A 5,712-nucleotide genomic window follows, 5' to 3' on the forward strand; every position below is an offset into this window, starting at 1 on the left:
GACAATTTACTTAACCCCTCTGGGTTCAGTTTCCTCAACTGTAAAATGGGGATAATAAGGGGATAATAGTATGTACTTCACAAGGTTGTAAGAGGATTAAGTGAGGACATATTTATGAAGTGTTTAGAACTAGGGCTTAGATGCTAAGCCAGAGGTTGCACATATGTTGTTTACTATGGATATAATAAGTGAAGTCTAGAGTTAATATTTAGAAAAATATAAAATGTGGTTACTGATTTCTCTGGTCTGGTTTTAAATTTTTTTTTTTTTTCCAACGTTTATTTATTTTTGGGACAGAGAGAGACAGAGCATGAACGGGGGAGGGGCAGAGAGAGAGGGAGACACAGAATCGGAAACAGGCTCCAGGCTCCGAGCCATCAGCCCAGAGCCTGACGCGGGGCTCGAACTCACGGACCGCGAGATCGTGACCTGGCTGAAGTCGGACGCTTAACCGACTGCGCCACCCAGGCGCCCCTCTCTGGTCTGGTTTTATTTGCTGATGTTGCATACATTTTATTTTTGAACATTTCCAAATTTTGCTTTTTATATAATCTGTGAATTTGTATTAAAAAATAATGATTTTTTTTGAGAGAGAAAGAAAGCACAAGTGAGTGAGGGACAGAGAGAGAGGGAATACCATGAGGGGCAAAGAGAGAGAGAAAGAGAGAGAAGCAGGGGTCCCCTGAAGCGGGGCTTGAGCTCACCCAAAATGGGGCTTGAATGTACCAACTTTGAGATCATGACCTGAGCTGAAGTCAGATCCTTAACTGACTGAGCCACCCAGGGGCCCTCAAAAAATAATGCTTAACTCTCATGTGATATATTTTATGTCAAACTCTTTAAGAAGAATTATAGAAGTGACATAGCATTGGATGTCAAATTGGAAGTGAAAAATTTCAAGGTAAATATCAATGTAATAGTAGAATGTAAAAAAAAATACAAATAACATTTTGTAAGACTCTTTTAAGTTTCTCAGCAGTACATTAAATGACCGTGCATTGAAGAAGATCCAGGATTTCAGATGAGTTTGAATCCTTAGAGTTTGAATCAATGAAAACTGCAGAGAGATGAATTGAAGAATGTGAAATAGGGTATGGCCAAGAGAGCAGCCATTTCATGCAATCATATATTGAATCATCAAGCCTCAATGATAGTGGTAATTCACTAGCTTCAAATCTCTAACCTTTGTGCCATGAGGGCAGGGTGAATGTAAAATAAACACTGGAATGTTGTGGAGTTTGAGTTCCTTGAAATTCTTTACACTTCTAGGCATTCTGAAATGTCTTTCACCTCTGTGAAATCATTACATTGGTACTTGGGGGGTAATAGTAGGACAGGGTAGATTGAGGGATTTGGGACTGTTTAGTAGTGTGTTTATGTGAAGGGGTGTGTGTGTGTGTGTGTGTGTGTGTGCGCGCGCGCGCGTGCATGTGTATATGGAAGGGTAAGTTAAGCCATGTGTAGAAGCCAGAGAGCTCACAGAAAGTAAAAATGATAAGGCAAGTACATATTGGTCCATTTTTGCAAGCATACACATCCAGAAAATTCAGCTAAGAAAGGAGAAGCAGGTAGGTACTTGAGTTCTAGGCAGTCAAGACTCAAATCCAGGAGGTGAAAGGACAGACAATGGAGAAAGGGGTCAGGGGTAAAAGACCATTAGAGTCTGTGCAGTAAGCATTCAAGATCCATGCAAACTTCTACATAACGGACAAGGGAGCAACATCTTCCTAACTGACTTCGGTTGTTGCTAAGTATAAATCTGACATTGGAGACAACTGACTGGAAAACGTTTACTTCAAAAGCATTTATAGGCAGGTAAACGAATTTTTGAGTAAATCAACAGAGCAAATTTGAGGGCATTATATCTTAAAGCTGCTCTAACTTACTGAAACTTACTAAACCTTTTTGTTTTGGCTACCACAACATTAATCAGTATAATGTTGTTTTCTTTGTCTCTCATGTGCTTGATTCTTTTTCTTAAAATTTTAGTTCCAGTATAGTTAATACAATGTTACATTAGTTTCAGTGTACAATATAGTGACCCAACATTTCTATATATTTCTCAGTGCTCATCATGGTAAGTGCACTTTTTAATCCCCATCATCTCTTTTACCCTCCCCTCCCTACTCCCATTTAGTAACCATCAGTTTGTTCTCTATAGTTAAGAGTCTGTTTCTTGGTTTGTCTCTCTCTCTCTTTTTTCCCTTTGCTCATTTGTTTTGTTTCTTAAATTCCACATATGAGTGAGATCATATGGTATTTGTCTTTTTCTGACTGACTTATTTCATTTAGTGTTATACTCTTTAGCTCTATTCATGTTGCGAATGTCAAGATATCATTCTTTTTTATGACTGACTAATATTCTATTATATATATGGACACTTGGGCTGCTTCCACATGTTGGCTATTGTAAATAATGCTGCAGTACACATAGGGGTGCATATATCCCTTTAAATTAGTGGGTTTTATTATTTTGGGAGTAAATATTTATTATTTATTATTTTGGGGGTAAATACCCAGTAGTTCAATTACTGGATCATAGGGTAGTTCCATTTTTAACTTTTTGAGGAACCTCCATACTGTTTTCCACAGTGGCTGCACCAGCTGGCATTCCCACCAACAGTGCATGGAGTTCCCATTTCTTCACATTTTCTCCAACACTTTTGTTTATTGTGTTGTTGATTTTAGCCATTCTGACAGGTGTGAGGTGCTATTTCATTGTAGTTTTTTTTTTTTTTTGTAGTTTTGACTTGCATTTCCCTGATGATGTTGAGCATTTTTTCATGTGTCCGTTGGCCATGTGTATGTCTTCTTTTGAGAAACATCTGTTCATGTCTTCTGCCTATTTTTAAATTGGTTTATTTGGGGTTTTTTTTTGGCATTGAGTTCTATAAGTTCTTTTTATATTTTGTATACTAACCCTTTCTTGCTTATGTCATTTGTAAATATCCTCTCCCATTCAGTAGGTTGCCTTTTAGTTTTGTTGATTGTTTCTTCTAAAAATTTTTTTTAAACGTTTATTTATTTTTGAGAAACAGAGAGACAGTGTGAGTGGGGAAGGGCAGAGAGAGAGAGGGAGACACAGATTCCAAAGCAGGCTCCAGGCTCTGAGCTGTCAGCACAGGGCCCAATGCGGGGCTCAAACCCACAAACTATGAAATGACCTGAGCTGAAGTTGGAAGCTCAACCGACTGAGCCACCCAGGTGTGCCCCAACTTTGTTGATTGTTTCTTTAGCTGTGCTTTTTGTTTTGATGTAGTTCTCATGTGCACTGATTCTTTTTTTTTTAAATTTTTTTTACATTTATTTATAAACAGAGTGAGACAAAGCGTGAGCGGAGGAGGAGCAGAGAGAGAAGGAGATACAGAATCTGAAGCAGGCTCCATGCAGGCAGTTAGCACAGAGCCTGATGTGGGGCTCGAACCCACAAACTGTGAGATCATGACCTGAGCCGAAGTTGGATGCTCAACCGACTGAGCCACCCACGTGCCCCCATGTGCATTGATTCTTAGGTGGCAGTATTGAAGAGGCATTAGAAGGCTGAGGGGGTAAAAGGTTTGGGTTTCTGGTTTGAGCAACACCTTTCTCTTGATTCTGTCTTGCTCTTCTGCCCTGCTTTTGTGTTCCTGTGCCAAGGGGCACAGCTAAGGAGAATCTGGGGACTTGAGATTTTTTTTCAAAGAGGTGCATTTACTAGACAAGCACATTTTTCTCTTATTATATTGATTTTCATGGCATATCTTTGGTGGATGATTATGCTAGCAATCTCTTGGTCCCTTCATTGTTTTTCCAAGTACTTGCTCTCATTGAGAGGTAAGGGTGAGAGTTGGCAGGTTAGGGAGTGGGGTTTGGGGTGAAGGAGGTAAAGGAATGGGGAAGAAAGTCTCATCTTCCCTATCTGCTTTGAGAATTCTGTTTTTTGACACCATTCTCTTGACTCTTAAACTGCAAATTTATAGATGTGGTCTGACTGAGATGAGAATGTGAGACTTGTCTATGAAAGTTGTTGCCCTGGAAGTGAAACCAAAGGAGTTGAGTGGAGGGAACACAGGGCTAAGCCAACATGAAACTCGAGTTTTACTCCTCACTATGTCACCGGGTCACTTTGAGATCTTAGGCAGGCCAGTTAGCCTTTCTGTGCTTTAGTTGGGACTGTTGGCATTGAATTGGCATTAAAATATATGATCATCACACTTTTTTGATGATATGAGAAAATGCGCATGTGAACGTAATATTAAGTGGAAAGAATAGGTTACAGAATTGAGTAAGAAACTTGCCTAGTATCATCGGACTACTAATTGCCCAGCAGAGGTTCAGCCCTAGATCTGTTATCAAAGCCCATGATCTTAACCTCTGAACCTGAGCCACTATGTGGTAGAAACCAGAATGCTTTATTTTAAATGACATTTCATCACTGATTTTCCAACACCTGGTGAAATATTAGACAGCAGGGAAGTTGTTTTTGCTATAGTCCACCATTGTTAGACAGCACATATGTTCAAATACTCCATGCCCTCAGTGCCTAATTTCACTGTCTCAGTCACATTGGTTCACAGGAAGGAAAGGTTGAGAAAGGGAAGGGAAAGGGAAGTGTGTGTATATATATATATATATATATATATATATATACACACACACTTTAATGTTTGGCAAGAGGGAATATGAAACTGCTAACCTAAAAGAAAAAAGTGCATGTTGTTTAATCTTTTTCCTGTTTGCAACATTTTCTTCCCCTTCCTGGGGAATTTTGCCTTGGGGTAGAAAATTCTTAGCATGTAGAGGATTTCTTTCCTCCCAAACATAATCTAAATGAATATGAACTGACCACATTAAAGCAGGTTTTTTTTTGATAAGTCTGAATTCCAGATATGTGATAGCTAACAGTGGGTGTTTATTTGTAATTTGGTTCAAATGATCAGTCTGGCTCTTCAAAGGTGAAAGTAAATGGGAGCAAGTACACAATTGTGAGTGGCAGAGTAATGGCCCCCCAAGGTGTCCATGTCCTAAACTCTGAAACTTGTAAATAGGTAAGCTTACAGGGGACAAGGGACTTTGCAGATGTGATTAAGTTGAGGATTTTGAGATGGGGAGATTATCCTGGATTATCTGGGTAGTCAGTCCAATGTACTCACAAGGGTCTTTATAAGAAGGAGACAGGAGGGTTACCAACCGAGGAGATGTGACAAGGGAACAGAGGTGGGGATGATGTAACCACAAGCCAAGGAATGCTGGTGACCCCTGGAAGTGGGAAAAGGCAATGAACTAGTTCTCTCCATGTGTCCAGAAAGAACAGAGCCCTGCTGACACCTTACTTTTAGCCCCATAAAATCCATTTTGGACTTCTGACCTTTGCAACTGTATGATAAATTCATGTTCTCTTAAGCCACGAGGTTTGTGGGAATTAGTTACAGTACCAGTAGGAAACTAAGACAATTCCAATTCTTCTAGAGTTGTTGACATTATAGACAGTGATTTCACCCAAGAATATTCAAGGGAGGGTGTTTTATTCCAAACTTTATTACTGAGGCCGTACCCCTCTTCATTTGGAGAAAGTTACTGTGACTAGGAAATTTAAAGGGATGGGTCAGAACAGATAAATAATCCTGAGTTGCTTTGCAATCCAGGCTTAGACAAATCTGTTTATCTTGGGCGCATGCAGTGCCTTACTGTAAAGTTGATCTGTGTAGAGCAGAAGTAAGAGAGGGACCAATG

This window comes from Lynx canadensis, chromosome C2 (genome assembly GCF_007474595.2).
Source record: "Lynx canadensis isolate LIC74 chromosome C2, mLynCan4.pri.v2, whole genome shotgun sequence".
In the NCBI taxonomy this organism is placed as follows: Eukaryota; Metazoa; Chordata; class Mammalia; order Carnivora; family Felidae; genus Lynx; species Lynx canadensis.